This window comes from Mycteria americana, chromosome Z (genome assembly GCF_035582795.1).
Source record: "Mycteria americana isolate JAX WOST 10 ecotype Jacksonville Zoo and Gardens chromosome Z, USCA_MyAme_1.0, whole genome shotgun sequence".
In the NCBI taxonomy this organism is placed as follows: Eukaryota; Metazoa; Chordata; class Aves; order Ciconiiformes; family Ciconiidae; genus Mycteria; species Mycteria americana.
Genome location: NC_134396.1, coordinates 37,007,348 through 37,024,874, shown reverse-complemented (window position 1 = coordinate 37,024,874; position 17,527 = coordinate 37,007,348). Strand labels below are relative to the sequence as shown.

At 38.7% G+C, this 17,527-nt stretch overlaps 1 long non-coding RNA gene across 8 annotated transcripts in view; it reads right to left on the bottom strand.

Annotated features, from left to right (window-relative positions):
- Positions 1–9,927, bottom strand: part of LOC142421738 (uncharacterized) — a 37,900-nt gene extending 27,973 nt beyond the window's left edge. For 2 of the 8 annotated variants that reach the window (XR_012778968.1, XR_012778969.1), the window contains exons 1-2: positions 9,666–9,926; positions 3,088–3,195 (exon numbers count right to left, since the gene is read on the bottom strand). This is a non-coding gene — a long non-coding RNA (uncharacterized LOC142421738). Of the gene's footprint in view, positions 1–3,087; positions 3,196–9,665 lie in introns of all 8 variants that reach the window. The other 6 variants (XR_012778964.1, XR_012778965.1, XR_012778966.1 and 3 more) reach the window with 6 other exon arrangements.
- Positions 9,928–17,527: the final 7,600 nt, after the last annotated feature.

Genomic DNA, 17,527 nt, shown 5'->3' with positions numbered 1-17,527 from the left:
AGAATACTAAAGCCAGTAGTTAGACAAGAAAAATATACTGCATTGTTTAATCAGGAATTGGTTAGCAGCAACTGAAAATATTTCTGGCATTACTAGAGGAGGAAATGGATTCGTTTGGACACTAGATCCTAACTATATATGCTTCATCATCTCATAAAACAAAGATGTGACCTGATAGCATTCTTGTAATTGTTATGTCTGCTTTACTACATTGCTGTTAGCCAATCAATCTCATTGGCATTTGAGTAAAACACTGCGTTTTGAAAGCAAGCTCTTCATATGGTCAAGTCCTTTTCTTATTTCACTGAGCAATGTTATGAATTGCAGCCCAGCGAAACTCAGTGAAAGAAAGGTATTCTACGCACCCTGAAAACACACACCGTTTTCATTGTGATGTAGATTTTTTAGGTTTGACTCACATAAACACAGATTTTCGACTTAGGTGGAATGTTATTTACATTTAGTACATAAGCCTTATGCTTCATTAGTGTTGACTTTGTAAATTAGTCTGAATATCTCTTAAACACTAATTTTTTCACTTCTTTTCTGTTTGTCACCTGGAAAAGCATTATCCTTTCCTTCTTCAAGTGACATAAAGGCAAGTCATGACCATGTCTTTTTAAACTATGAATACACATCTGAGAAAAAGTTTTAAAGTGATATTTTGGGGTTTGGTCCCAAGTGATATAATATCCCAAGTGATATTTTGGTCAAGTCCCTGATTCAGAAACAATAAAATTTATTAGCATGGGATCATCAGATTGAAACGCAGTTTCTGCCTTCCTTTATAATCTGTTGCTGTAGTTAACATTTAGAGTTTCCTATAACCTGAAGAAATACAAATAATTTCCATGGGACGACAGCTGTTATTTTATTCTGCTATCTTTGCTTCTGTTTTGTATTTGAGATCTTTCAGTCTGAACATGTCTAAGTAAATGCACATTATTCATTACCATTTCCATTAGTCATGACACAGGTAGTCAATCATTTGCAAAAAAATCAAGAGATTTAGGAAACTGTACAAATACATATACACGGATTTTGTTCCTGCCACCTACTTGGTTCTCACAAAATCCATTCTGCTTCACATGAGTTATATCACATAGCCTGCAATTACTTGGCATAACTGTATTTATTTTAAATATCTATGTTGGAAATTCAGAAAAAAAGCAGTTTTCAGGGAAGTCATATACATTGGCTTATATAGTTAAGTTTAGAAGATAAAGATCCCACTCCAGCCTTTAAGGGGAAGATGGCTGAGAACTGACTAGCATTGCCTTATCCATTCAAGGAGAATGTTATCCATCCATCAGCTTGATACATTTCCTTAAGACTGTCAGCAGTAGCAAAGTGATAAGATAATGGAATGCATTCATTTTAATTTCTCAAATATTTCCCCCGTGAAAGTTGCAAATAGTTCCAGTTCATTGTAGTAATGAAGGAATAAAGAAACTAATCACTTTTTAGCTAGATATATTTGAATAAACAAATGCTGCATAGTCATTTATGAAAAGATATATTTTTGCATAAATTCACTTGGGGGTTTTTTGGTTGGTTGGTTGGGTTGGTTTTTTGGTTTTAATATGGAGATCCATCTTAGAAATAAGAGCTTTTTAGTAACCTTTTGACTGTTGCATTTTCCTCCCCTACAATTAGCATCACTACTGTAGACTTTAAAAAGTGCTTTTAAATACATATTATCAATGAATAACTTGATGTCGTATTTGCTTTTTTGTACATTGAAATGTTTTAATTTAATGAACTGTTATGATTTTGAGTACAGATCATATATAGGATCTATGGAGACTGTGGTATTCTGATGGCCAGCTTCACATGCTGATGAGATCCTTTATATTACACTGCTTAATGAACAGTCATCTATAATTCACTGTGCAGTTACCATAACCATAAAGATTTAACATTTGTAGTTCCTCTGAGTAACTGAAAATACCTATCGGCACAAATAAATCACAATTGAGGAGGCTTACTCCTACCTAATCCCAGTGATCAACGTATCACTGCCTGTTAAAAAACAACAGAGAGAGGAAATCTGGAAGTTTCTATTGAAAGATAGATTTTGATAAAATAAAAATAAACAGAAAATATGGCTTTTGGTCATGATGCTTAAGATCATTGATGAAATGCATCACTAAAGAACTTGGGATGTAACCTTGAATGTGTGTGGACTTGGGCTTAGTAAAGGAGGCTTTTAACACTGTATGTGATTTTCAGTAAATGCAGATTAGTGAGTTAGCTCTCCCTGACATACATTTCCCAGTTATGTTTCTAGCCCAATGTTAGGCCAGGAATAACTTAATTAAGCCGCCATAATTAAGTCATAAGCCCAAGCTGAGTGAGAGCAGGTAACACATTTTATCAGTTGGATGAAGGATTCTGTTCAGTCCAAGGCTCTCAATGAAGCTGAGCTCTCCGGCAAGTGTAAGTCTGTCCAAGAAGGGCTGCCGAAACGCAGTGCGTCCACTGCCTGCTAGCAGCCCCCGCCTCTGTCCAGCTGAGCTCAAAGCTGGATGGAATGGGTGCAGTCATGCACAGAAAAGCCAGAGACCCCTTCTCAGAGAGACCATATCAAAACAGCTACAGTGAAGACCTTTATAGCAAACACAATCTCCTCTCTCCGATAAAGCTGCCTTTGATCTTGTGTAATTCTCAAAACCTCAGGGAAGGAATTCTGGCTTAAAAGTGCAGAGAAGTATTTTCTCATACAGAGTGAAATATGATTACGCAAGTATTAGGATGACACACTGGACAGGGAAAGGGTACAAGTTGCACCAGGAGAGGTTTAACCTTGACATAAGAAAGAAATTTGAAAGAAATAAGAAAGAAATTTGTTACAGTGAGAACAATCGTTCACTGGAACAACCTCACCAGGGACGTAGTAGAGTCCTCATCACTGGAGGTTTTCAAGATGCAATTGGAGAGGATGCTAGATAACCTCATCTAGGCTCCCTTTCCCACGAAAATATGGACCAGATGATCTCTCAAGGTCCCTTCCAACCAGGGCTGTTCTATGATTCTATGATTTTATTTATTTATTTTTCATTAATGGCGACCTAAGTTCTGACTTACGTTTCTCTCAAAATGGAAGTATTGTCCTCAAGGCCCCTAAATATCGTTACTGATGTCTACTCTAGCACACATCGGAATTTCTCCATGGAAACAGGAAGTGTGAGGAATCTGAAATAAGAAAAAGAAGGAATTAAATTTAAGTGTCAGCTGGGAACTGCTTCAAGCAATGATTATTCTTTCAGCATTCAGCTAATTGCTCAAGATGACTGACTGTGATTAGAACACTACTGATCATATTTAAAAGCAAACATAAATTTATCAACTATTTTCCAGAGAAAGAACAAATAGCACAGACTTGATTCTGATCTCATTTATATTGGCTTTTTACATACACATGCTGTTGGAGCTGAATGTGGTTACAGTTACCTTATGAAAATTCAAAGTACCTCTGTTGAACTGCAAAGACTTCCTTCAGATTACACACAATGAGATCAGGATCTAGATCCTCCATTTTAATGGGGTAACACCTAATTTAGAGCAGCATGAGGTTAGAATCAGGCTTTCAATGTGAAGAAACAGTGGAGTTACAGTTTTAAGTTATAGAAGACTATAATATAATGAGAATAGGGTGCCCAGTACACAGGGTGAAATATGAAAAATGAAGCTTTATTTTCATGCTCACACCTGAAATGCAAATGTGTAACAGATGTTTAGCTATCTCCTTTCGTTCTATCAGCATCACATTCATCACAGTACAAAAATATGTAACACATCATAATCGAACTGATGGAAAGCCTGTATTATACAAGTGACTGTAAGGAGTTCTCTGTTAGTATATCTAATTTAATTCGAAACAGTGAAGCTTGGTCTTCCCTTAAAGCAGGCCTAAAACACTTTTGACTGAGAAATCACTCACTGTGAAATATCCTAATAATAACTTGTAAATCCCCAAAGCTCTCAAAATGTAAGGCTTCAGTGAATTACAAACCTATTTATGCAGGGTATGATTTTACATTTACATATTCATATGTATCTAAAATTGCACAAACATACATATTTAACTTCCACTTATTCATATGATACCTAAGTTGCTATTCTTTCATTGTACTTTGGCTGAATCCCCTGTTATCTCATTTGTTTGGTACGACATGGGTTTCTTACAATAGGCCACACTGGACTAGGAACAGAAGGAAATGAACAGCATTGGAATATATGAACGATTTATTCTGTGGCTAGAGTAAAGCAGAAAGGGCTTCACCCAAGTTTCTTTTCTCATTGTTCCACCCAAGAGAATCACTAGTGTCTTTGTGTCTTGTGTTATACACCTACATGCTTAGAAAATACCAGTACACCTCTTTTTTACAAGGAGGTAGTCCATGTATTAAATAAGGCATTAAAAAACTTCAGAAATGTATTTTTAAAGCCTTCAGGCTGCTTTGTGGTGCTCTTTTCATTTTCTTTAGGGTTTTGCGATCCTTTCCCATCTTAGCCCCCCAGTAAAATGAAAGATTGACATTTTTCTGTGAGGTTCAGGTAATCTATTGATTTGTGATCTCCTACAATGAGATCACACAAGAGCCTTCCCTGACCAGAAGAGCATGCGATAAAGACAGGTACAGAGAGTAGAGGTCCCAACATACGGTGCTGTAAGCAGTACCTGGACAAAGCCTGTAATTTATTAAAGAAGGAAAATGTTCCTACTTTCAGAACTTAATGACACAAATAACCAAAACAAAGGTCACAAAAATCAGTTGTCACAGGGACAGACAATAAAAGAACATAACGAAAGAGAGAACTTGGGTTAAATAACCTGAAAGGGGAAAGGTCTTGTGCCAGCAAAGACCCTGGCGTGGCACTGGGATCCACCCAAAGCGCCGTTTTCTGAGCACCTCTTTTTGACTTCAACAGGTTTTGGATACATCATATATGGAGCAGGGAGGAAATTCAGAGCAATCTCTTAATGCACAGTTGTGCTCCCAGCGATCCAAAAGGCCTAACCCCAGCATTAGATTACCAGATGCTCAGAGGTTCACTAATCCATTAGCTATTACATCTGCATTCCAGGGTTTTCGTAAGAAATGCTACAGCTGTGATCCTCTGAAGTGTCTCCTAAAGTGATGACTGACTTCAGAGATTATCACTCCCTTTTCCCTTAGAACAGGATGGAGCTTCCCCAGTGGCTTCATGCCGCTGGAAGAGATTCTGGATAACCTCTGGCTGTTTAATCCCCGCAGACCTTGGGAGCAGTGCAAGTGTGGGTGGTGGATGGAAGAAAAAGTTTTCCTACTGAATTCTGAGAATTCTTACCCTTCAGGTGCTCCCTCTTTTCCAGGAGTGTCAGTGATTTGCTGTCAAAATTTTCAGGAGACGCTTGAAGGAAAACATTTTCCCTTAGGCTGAGATAAACCCCATGTCTCAGAGATGCATAAGCAAGCCCAGAAAAGGCTGGAGGGAGAGGGGAACATACGTATAGACCTTTTTAAGAAAAAGAGCAACTTAATTTGTCAAATAAAGTTATTCTAAGGAATTGCTTATACACTAAAAGCATGCTAAGCACATGAATAGTGAGGAACTGAGTTAAAATTAAATTTGGAGTTAATAAATAGCATTTATGCAATTTATGCTACATGTTTCAAGGCAATACACGCAAAAAATAATGAACTTGATTGCTTAAGGTATACATGTGAAGCTCAGCAACAACAGACATTGCTACTGAAGCAAATTTACTGCAAGGGATACCTAAACCACAAGCAGGATATTTACATCAGTTCTCCCCTCTTTGCCCTTAATCTTTGCCCTTTGATCTTAAAAAAGGAGCTTATAGAAGATCTTCAAGCTTTTCTCAGATCTTAGTTTGAGATAATGAAGGCAAAGATACTTTCTCTTTCTGAAAATTATGATGTCTCTCTCAGACACTAAGGAAAGGCAAAGATAGGCACCATGTCTCCAGTTGAACACCTTCCTTTTGACAAAATATAAAGCAGAAATTCATGCTGACACTTCGGTCAGCAGTCAAGTGAGTTGCATTCAAACCTGAGTGTCCATTACATATTGTCTTTTGTCTGGAAGAGCACAGCAGGCCAGGTTATGTTTAGCCTTCAGGGGAAGGACCCAATTTTTTTCTCTTCACCATACATCCGTAGTGAATGAAGGCAGAAACACAAGTGAATGCTCCTGAGTCCAAAACTGCCCTGCATTACAGCCCAGGGTGCAATCCAACTTGAAAATTAAATCGAGCAAGTAAGGCCAATGACTATAAAAACAATCATGTATCCTCCTTGAACCGGTACCAGTGAATAACTCACCTTATAAAAATTGCTTTTAATCTGGGACGTGCTGGATCATTGGCAAACCATTTAGCATTTAAGGTCCCCATTAAGATTATCCTTTGACCTTGCGAGTCACTTGACACTTGACACTGCACTTGGCACTTGACACCGCTTTCTACTGTGATGTTTCCTTGTTGTCCCTTGTCAGGGAGGGAGTCAGAAGAAAAGGACAGGAGGGAGAGGATACATTTTTAATTTGGGCATAGTTAAAATGTAGTTTCTGGGCAGCATAGCAAGCAATTGGGTGTCAAAACAGATAACACCGAAAACAAGTGCTAAGGTTGTTTGATGATCATGTAACAAGTATGAGAAGAAATGCCCTCCCAAAGCAATATCATTTGTTTTAATGGTGAGCTCAGTAATTCAACGTAATGTCTTCTATGTTAAATATTTTGGCTTGGGTTGTATCATTCTTAGTTATACTGAATGGAGATCCTTTCAGCATGTATCGTACCACTGAATTCAGCTGGATGACAAATGAAAAAAGGTACCACTTCTGTGGTTCCCACCCATAAAAAATTTTCCAGAGAAGTGGAAGATACCACTTCTTTGTTTAGACTCAGCTGCCAAATATATTTGGTCATGTTAGCTTATGTTATTACTAATACATCGAAGACTTGTCTAGGAAGAATAAGAGATTTTATTTTTCCAAGAGTTGCACCTGTGTTGGATTTAGGGAGCTTGTGAACACCTAATGTCAAATGAAGCTTCAGTGCTGAAGGATGAAGAAAAATTACGTAGAGCAACATATATTAGTTTAGAGCAATTTATGTCAGTTTATTACTATAAAACATTCAGGCTATTTCCTCTTGCTTAATTGACACTCTAGATGAAAGAAGGGCACAGGGTGAAGAGATAAGCTGTGACCACAAAAGAAAATTTCATAAGAATACTAAAATATTAAATGAAAACTGATGTTGCAAAGTTTAAATATAAAAGATTCAAGATTTTCAGGAACAGATGTATGAGATGTTTGCAACTCTGTAGTTAGATATCCATCTACAGTCTACGTAGCCCAGTTTTCAAAGCTGTTGACTATCCAGATGCTCCAGATGGTCTCAGGGATTATGTCTAGATACTTAGAAAGTTTGCAAATTATACTAGCTTCTAATATTTCTACCCACACTGCAGGAAGGGAGTCCCATTAGAACCATTTTCAAAAGCCTTATTCGTAGAAATGAGGCAAGCATGTCATCTACTTAGTAATACCAAACTGTATTAATTGTTCTCTCAACACAGTCTGTTAACAGATGAACGCATTATCCAGCTCAAGCGAGGCACCAGAAGCTGCGCAGTGGACAACAGTGTCCAGAGCGTAAATACCAAGAGGCCACATTTATTGCTGTCATAGCTTTACATCAATCTGTTCTTTTACTTCAGAGACTGTGGGATCAAGCGAGGTGAGGGCACAAGAGAAGCAGATGGTTTTTCTCTACCAAAACACCAGTGTGGGACAGAAAAGGAAAGAAGAGCAAAATGTAATTTAAGATTGTGTTGGGCAGAATGGAGCAGATGCAACCTCGGAGTGCACACAACTTTATATACCTCACAGAAAAAGAGCACTTGCACTATAGGTTCCCTCAGTTAACAGCTACAGGAGGCTAACTGGATGTAAAATAGAGGGAGCGAACTTAGAGCAGGAAGAAAAGTCATCCCTCATCCCAGAGAGCGGTTTTCATTGCTTTGTAGTTCCAGCAATGCTGCTGGCATGAGCATAATGTTTATACTGTAAATCCTCAGAGTCTACTTTTATTTTATGGTCTTTTTTAACTTTCCGCTTTGAGATAGCTTTATTGCAGAGGGGATTATGTCATATTTTACCAACTGTAAAGGTATAAACTAATAGCTGGGAATGTGCTTGTTTTAAATGTTTCTGTTTAATGCAAGGAAGCAGATACCATTACAGGTTTCGATATGCTTCTCCTCGCAGATGCTTGGTTGCCTCACCTTTTAATGTTGAACATCCTTTATTTTCTGAAACTTTAGGGTTTGTTCAGAAGAAAAGCACTTTTCTTCATAGACTTGAACTCTCTGCTCTTACTATAGACCACTCTTTATGCTGTCTGATCTGGTTCTCATTTACGTTACTTTTATAATTATTTCATTAGCCGTGGTGTAGCTGTTAATGAGATTTAGACCGGAAGGCTGTCACTGCATTATCATCGCTCACATTGTCCACCCGTGAATCTTTTCTGTTTCCATGCCCGTACACGTACACACGCAGTATTTCATGAAACAACTGACCAGAATTCACTGACCAGAAACAGGCTTTTGCACTTTCTGGTCTTCATCCTGCAACTACATCTAATTCTCCGTCTCGCCCGACCTACTGACATCAGATAAGCAAAAAACAAAGCGTTAGCGCGTCGCTCTTCTCCCCGCACCCACACTGCGTCCTGTGCAAGGGCAGGCGGGAGAAGCTGAGCGAAGACGGGCCCGTTCAGACACCCCTCATTGGGAGGGTGCCGTGTCTCCCCAGCCTCCTGCTCTCACGCTGCCCCAGCCCCGGCAGTGGGACGGTCCCCCATGGGACTGCCACCAGCCCCGGGCCACCCAGATCACACCGGCTCATCCGGCACCGGATTATGGCTGTTATGGGGTCCACACGCACCCGCTGCCCTCGTCTGCTGTGCTTTGCCTAAAACCGATGCTGGAAAAAGAAGCAAAAGCAGCTTGTGAGTGGCCACACGAGAGAGATCAGCTAATCACTGTTAAGCCGATTGCTCTAACCAGATTCAAAGCAGTGCACAGCGGTTTCAAAAGAAACGGAAAAAGTGTATAAAATTGTTTGACAATTACTGATAAACTGAGTTAAGACATGTAGTTATTACGGAGCGGGAGGGGGTTCACTTAGACCATCAATAATACAAAATTTTGTTCAGGCAAAAATTCCATTAATTTTCTCTGATCAGTTTAATTTGTCAGTTTAGGATAAACACATTCATTTACAGCAGCAGCTAGCACCAGGAACATTGCCTGGCATTATTTGTCCCACACCTGTCAACATTTCCCCCCGAATTAAAAAACATGTATGTGGCTTTTCTGTAGCAACAAACAAAGTTAGTGCTAATTAGTCACATTTATATTCTCTAAAAGTAACTCTGGATATGGAAACCCCACGTATTCAACAGGGTACATGGATGAAATTGTTTACCATTCCACCTAAAAGTAAAGCACAAAGCTAGAGGCTAAGACAGAAAGGAAGGCAGAGGAATTCTTAAGGCATTTACAAGCCCTTAGAATTAGGGTTTAACTGCAGTGTAAAACAATTTGTGATGAGAACAAGGCAGATAAGGGAAGTGTTTTAACCTTGTAGCAGCCCTTTCTTTTTCACTTCAATAAAAAGTTATCCCGCAGAGTAGGCCAGAACCCCACAGCAGTTTGTGAGATGGCTGTTGCTGAATATCCTTCACCCTGATGGCTGTGATGGTGCCAGGATCCCCCATGGAAAAATTCCTTCCATGAGGAGCAGTTCAGGGCCTTAAAGCAACATAATCCATTCTGGATTCCTTTGGGTTTTGAAGTATGCAACTGACTTTGCAGTTGCTAAATCTACACTTCGTCTGGTATTTTTACAAGTACTCCTGCATCTTTGTGGTTCAAACTGAAACACAAACATTCTTACAGAGTCCAGAAAGTATTTGCCAAAAATTCTAATGGCAAGTGTTAAAACAGCTCTGAACAGATTAAACTCTCAGCCTCTCTACTGCAGGCCGCAGAAATGACCCTAGGGCTTGACTTTTATCTTCCAGTTTAAAAATTCAAAGGACAAGGAAAAGCCAGATAAGATACTGGAACTGAAGGGGCGATCTGGCATTTTCAGTACTGAAAGAAATCATGTTTATTGAATATCCCAACTGTTCAATTCTGTACCATTTCTGTAAGTAGAGAACCTGAAGAATTTATCCATTATAGCAAACTATGCACAGTTCAGAAGATAAAAAAAAGATTTATCTGTGCTCAACACAACTTCATGAAAGATCATTAAAAGGTTTCCAAAAAGAGTCCCACTTGTAAGCAAAAGTAAAAGCCTGAATTCATGAGAATTTAAATCAGCTCTTGCTGATTTACAAATTTTCTAATTTCCTAAGCTTCTCCAACATTATAGGTGTCTCCGACATTGATGGTATTTAAGAATGGCATAGCTTTGTGAAAAAAAGGAAATCTAGCTTTCACTTAAATATTAATGTCAAGTCTTTATAATAATCACATAAATACATTTGATCGTAAGCATTCAAATGGAGGAAATTAATTGCTTCACAATACAGAAAGATAAAAGTTATCTGTCAGAAATTAAGAAGCTGATTGGGTAACGCCAGTAATCCTCCTCCTTCCATACAGAGGCAGACTCTTCGGCTAACAGTGAGAACAGCCTCTTATGAAGACCTCATGCTGAGCTTTTATAATTGCTTTAGTAATTCTACTGATACCAAAAGAATCACATCAATAATGCACCCTCCCTAAATATAAGCTGCTAAACTTCTGCCGCCTTCTGATTTAAGACTGTATTTTCAGAATTACACATGCTTTCCCAGATATCTGCCCTCAGTGTAGCCCTCCTTGGCTGGCAGTCAAAAGACTAACAAGGCACCTGTAGTCTCCACAAGATGTGGTGTGTTGTAAACCAACTATACTAATTTATCTGATTGCCTTCCAAGGGTGATGTGGGGAAAAGCAGCTGACATTAACCCGTTGTCTAACTGCGATATAGAGAACTGGTCTGGCGTGTGACTATTCATTTAGAAAAATGTTATTGGGAAAGGAGAGAATCCTGTTTTCTGAATCCTCATAAGGGTTAAGAACATATTGAATACATCCAACTTTGTAGGTAACAGAGCATCACTGGTGGGAGGTTGGTGGTGGCAGCACAGTGGGACGGGAATTGACTTATTGCCATGAATGGTGACACACACACTGAAGCCGAACAAGGAGGGGAGCCACAGCCTGGGGGGAAGCATAATCGGTAAACAAATGCCTTCGTTTGTCCCTTACGTGACATGTAATGAAAGTGAGTTCTGCCCATGCCAACTTCCGCAGAGGTCTGGATCCCGGGAAGCATTTGCCTCTGTCCTAGCCTGGCTGGGCTGTAGGGGTTTGAAAATAGTGGCTACTAAAACATGACTTGGAAACTTGATTCCTCCTGGGATCCAGAAGTCTCCTCCTGGCCCTGTCACCACTGCTGGCTCATAGCAACTCAGTGAACATCCTGGCTTGAAATGGCTATGAAGGTTTTTTGCTAATTTGTTAGTAGATACTGCTACGGGAGCAAGATCTTCAAGGCCATTTGATTATAGCAGTGGTGCCAGGACAGTCAGCCTGATGCAGTTTAAGGTTTATACTTGGCAGTTAATAAAAAAAATTGACCATCTCTGACAGCAGATGTTTCCTTAAGGGTATATAAACAACCTTTTAACAGAGACATCCAGTTCAGCCCTGATAGCCTTCCTGTATGTGACAAAACCAGATGTGACAATAATAACATAGTGAATCATTGACTCAGGATCCCACACTACAGAACTATGCAAAGCAGAGATGTGAATTCCTGTACATAAAGTTAGGAAAAGGTCAATGCATTGTAAGTGTCTCTTAAATGCACTTAAACATAAAATCAGAAGTGTCTCATTTTTTATACATTTGTGGGGGTTTGGTATTTCTTGGTATAGCTTCACTGTCAAAGGGCTTTTAGGTAGCTATTATCCACTTACATGGATTTCCAGCATAAGCAGGTGACATCTAGAAAACAGTTATCCCCACCTTTCCTGTTAATGCCTGCATGAATTTTCACTGAAATAATTGGGTTTAGTGGTGTTTCAAGAACAAACTGTTTCTTTACACAGTGAATGTCTTGCCAACAAATTGATGTTACCGAATTCACATGAATTAAAATCTCAACTAGCCTGAGGCTTTTACTTTAAAAAAAAAACCAAACAACTTACCAAACTTGTATGAGAACTTAATGCCTCTGATTTGAATAATGAGGCACTTACTGTGATCAGCTGAAAACAAAACTTGCTTAGTATTCCTGATAAGTGATTTTCAGTTTAAAGCCAAAAAACTATCTTTCCATACTCTGTCTCCAAGAGAATTTGTCAGAGAAAGCTCCTCTTTCAGCTTACATTATGCCTATGATAGACTGAAATATCTTTTTCTGTGCTCTGCTGGTAATAATCAGTATCTCTTATTTTGCTTTTTGACACTTGAAATGAGGAGTCTTTTGATTAATAGACCCTAGGAGCCCCATATGATCTCAGGATGATTTTTCAGGAAGACTTTAATAAGGTGTCTTCTTAGCCTGTCACCCAAATGTATCACAGCTCCCTATCAGTTGTGCATGAATGTGCTAGTAGAACTTATTCATGAATCTTGGCACTTTCAAATAAAATGGAATCGAGATCTCAGCTTTCTCAAGGCCTAGATCTGTATTGCCAATGGTCTTTCATTACAAAAAGCTTTCGACAAATCCTCCTTTTTAATGATTAGTGTAGAAAAATACATCAAAGCCTAGAGAACTTCATGGGTGTTTTTCTTACTTTTTTAAAAAACTAGAACTGCCAAGAACATGTCTCGTTTTATCCAGAAAGTTTTGACATCAGAACCATAAGATCTTAAAAAAACCCAACCAGTTGTTTGTTGATAACATCATCAACGTTGCTAAAACACATTCCGTTCATTTTCAGCATTTGTCAGTGGCATTTCAACTGCATGCATATGAGTGCTTCTCAGACATGTTTCAGGAATTCATCTAATCCATGCAAAATTCTTTGGAATGGAAGCTGTTCTACTGCAAACACAAAGCTTGCAGAACTAAGGTCTACAGTTGTGTGTTTCCCAGAATTTGAAACTGCCTCTAGACATAAAAGCAAAGTATTCTAATGGAGAAACAGATTTTTTTTGTTGTTATTTTTTCGTATGTACTGATAACTTACTGCATGCCAAGGCGAAAACAATTCAAAGAAAGGGGGAAGGACACAAACATTGAAAAATTAGTGCTATGCAAACTGTCCACTCACTTTTTTGTGAGGTGTATCAAGAGCCATAGATGCTTTAGGGTAGTGGAAATGAGTGGAATTATTCATATGACTTTTTGGTGTTGTTTGTTATATACATAACCACGGTAATATCTATTACTTGCCTTAAAAATATGACTTTATTGTTGCTGAGAGAAAGAGTATTGTACCAAATTTGATAACATCAAACTCCCATTTCCCCATTTACCTTGATTTTTCACTACTGCCTTGCCAAAATGAAAGGTAAGTATTATGCTGAGTATATACTTGCTGAATAGGTTTGGGTATATGGTATCCTCTGCTATGATCTGATGAACCCTGGTTTTGTCTTCTAGTGTAATTCCTGTACATTAAAATACATATTTTCTGTGTGTCATTACCATATACAGCGATGGTGTGTGAATAAATCTGTGAGTTTAAATGCCTGGGGAAGGATGTAGCTTTTAAAACTATTGGATACATGAAAGGTTTGTATTCAAGAATGCTAACTCATTTCTAAGATATACACTGGGCTCCTTTGAACCCTTGCTAAAGATTCTGCATCCAAGAGTGAAGACAAAACTAACCCATTTTGACTGCTATCTTTAGAAACCCCAAAGGACAGCAGCTCTGCCACAGATGCAAGCAGAGCCAACCATAGCTTTAGGTATCCCCTTCGACCAGGTATATGCTCTACTTGGTAGACTGGATCAGGTAGCTCCAAACCTCTCAATGAAATTAATGTTATCAACATTTTGCTGTCTTACCTCCTTCCTCCTCCCCTCCTGCACAAAGACACTCTCCAACTAGGTTTTCTATCACCAAGGAAAAGTTTAGATGTTTCACCACTTACAAGCAGAGCGGCCAGGGGATTTTTAGGGCAATAAACAAATGCCACCGCAACAAGCTGAATGGAGACATCCTGAGACACAGTGACTGGATCTCTAAGTGTCATACACTGACATAGCCAACAAGAACCAGTGAGAAAACAGCTCCCATCCCTCCAGTAGTTCCTAAGTCTGCTAAAGTTTTCTGTGTTCCCCAAATGGAAAACACTTCCTTTTCAACAAAAATTTATGGAAATACTTAGCTATGAAATTGTACCTCTTGAAGAAGACATGTCATCTGCTTCTAACTTTGAACAGGGATAGCAGCTGCTGTCTAGACCCAAAGGATTTACCTTTTGACTCTAGTGAGTTTTGCAGCACAGGGAGAGAAATATGTTGAACAGAGGATGTACCTTCCATATAATATAGTGTCAGGTATTTGATTAAATTCACAATCTCAAATAAATTGCTTTTCCCAAAACTGCCTTTAAGTGTGGAGCTGTTGCCTCTAAAATGTTCGACAGCAAGATTAAAGGGCAATTCCTCAATTGCACAAAAGCAGGAAAAGCAAAGGATAGCTGGGATTTGGCTCAGTTTGGTATGTTTTGTGGGTGGGGTTTGCAGGTAAGTCTCTGCAGCACAGGGTGGATGTGCTTAATTGTATGACTGCAGTAGTCTTCTGTGGCAGTATCTTGGAGACCCCCAAGTTCACCTGATTAATGAACTTTCATGTTCTACCACTCAGAGCACAAAGTGGATTAAGCAGCCCTGTGGAAATGGCTCCATTTTCACTAAACTCTTATTTTATAAACTTAAAATCACCTCCTATATTTTAGTACAGCTTTAGATAGTACATTTTCAAGTCTCTGTTTTACTTTCTGAGGTAAACTTAGGGTTTCATATGCCTTATAATGAAGATTTAAGATGTGCGTGTTTTTGTCCACTCTCATGGAAACAGATGGAATTGAGCACTGGCTTTTGTAGTTAATTATGTACTGAATTACTGCAATGAAGCTGTACAAAAATGGAGCAAAATTAGACATATCAATCATGTTTTCATAATATGTCGGAAAAGTAACCAAAGCAAAAGATTCAGTAAGAGAAAGACACTAGTTTAAGGTTTTCACAGTCATTTTCTCTATCAGACCATCTATTCTTTTCAGTGTTGCTTAGAATAAAGCTAATCTTAATGCAAATACTGTTTAGAAAAGGAATAACGGTATCCTGGTGAATTTTGGAGTGATTTGTAATGTGTAGTAGAATCACAGCTATCTGTGACTTGCAAATATTGGTGTTCAACAACTCAAACATTATTCATTTCAGTGGAAAAAAGTTTAAGGCAAAAGTACCAAATTCAGAACTAGTCTAAGAAGTCACATTACTCAGGACATTCAATTTAAGTTCCTCACTCTTTCAAAAAAATATGTGTAAATACAATTGCAGCAAAAGTAAAGCCTGAATTCAGTTTTTAAGAGCAAAATGTCACTATTATTTCAATGTTGCTTATAGAGATTTTAATTTATGAATAAATGTGATAATTGAAGTTACATCTACTTCCGTAGTGACTGTATTGCAACTTATTGGTGATTCATGATGTCTTCATTTTATTTCATGTTCTATTTTTATTAAAATATCTCCCTAATGATTCCTTCATAAGCGAGTATGGAGACCTGTGATTTGTCATGTTACCACCCTGGAAGAATCCAGATGCCTGTCACAGTGCTGTCACCTACTGTTTCCCACCCTGCAAGTGCCCAAGCACATTTACCAGTCATGTGCTTCCTGACAAACAAGAAAAACCCCAGCGGTTCATGCACATACATGCAACGGTCTGGTAAAATGGTGGCATGTTATCACTTTGTTTTGGTGTTATTCTCTACTATAGTACTGGAGTACTTTCTAAATGCACCATTCCATGCCCTCCTGGAACTTGCAATCAAAACTCGGGAATAAGGGGCAATAAACTTTCCTTAATTCTTAGTTAATTAATAAAAATCAATTAATTCCTTGCAAAGGAGGATAAATATTTTATCCAAATCACAGCTCCCTTCATCCCCCAAAAATGAGCTGGAATGTCTCTCACATAAACTAATACGGTTCCTTCTGCAAAAAGAGGGTGGGAGCTATTGTAAAGGCTTCACATTTTCCTAAGCTTACTTATCAGCCATAATTACTCATTTCCTCTGTTGATTTTTTTCAGAAAATTCCCTATAGCCTCTCTTTGATAGAATCAAGATCTACTCCATTGCCTCAGGATTTTTCCTAGCTATCATCCATCCAAACAGTGAAGAGAAACAGTGTATTGCAATTTAGGCAATCAATCAGAGCAATCATTTTGCAGGATGGGATGTTTTATGCAGGACAAAGTGCTCCTGATTATTAATGCCTTTTCCTTTCGACTACAAAAGTACAGTTCAGGAGAAGACAAAATTTTACTAATGAGGAATGAGTTATGGCAGACTGATAATAGCAGATGATTATTCCATTTCAGACATCAAATGCATACTCTACAATGCATGACAGAAAGGGATCACAACAGAATTTCTCAATTCAAAACAATACCACCTTTTACATACCCTAGAAGATCCAGAAGAAACTGCAGCCATGCCAGTTACATGGGAAATGCTGACAAATTTGTGTTGTGACTTAACTTACTCCTGAAACCTGAGGGGAAAAAACTTGAGCACTGCACTTTTTGCCATGAGGTTAGCAAAAGGATTTATGATTCTCCCACTACAGCAAGTTCATATCTGAGCCTAAGGCATGATATCAAGCTTTCCAGCTACTTGGGTGTATCTGAGTAGTTGTTTGCTTAGAATATCAAGCAACATACCTGAAAACATTTCCTATGCCATTGTTCATAAAAATCTAAGCTAAATGCCTATTTGTGGAGGGCCTGAGGGCAAAGCAGAGGAACCCATCTAACACTGCAACATTCAGTAGAACACCTTTTCTCCATCATATACACTTCCACCATCCTCAAGAACTTCTAAGGATTTAAGCCTGAGGTTACCCACATCTCTTCTAGAGTGTGGATATCTTGTGGGTAAAATTCCCTCCTGATCTAGAAGGAAGGGGAGACAGAATCTCTGAAGTATGTCATTGCTTCAGGAGGCATTTAAAGGGTTCAGCTGAAGCACTTCTCATGAAAACCCTGGAATGCAGATGTAATAGCTAGCGGATTAGTGAACTCCTGAGCATCTGGTAGTCTAATGCGGGGTTAGGCCTTTATGGATTGCTGGGAGCACAACTGCATCACGGAGGTGCTCTGCATTTCCTCCTCCTTCATAAAGTCACAGCATTTATCTAAACAAGCAAATCACCCTGTGGGCTGATTTGCAAGTTTACTCCTACTTAA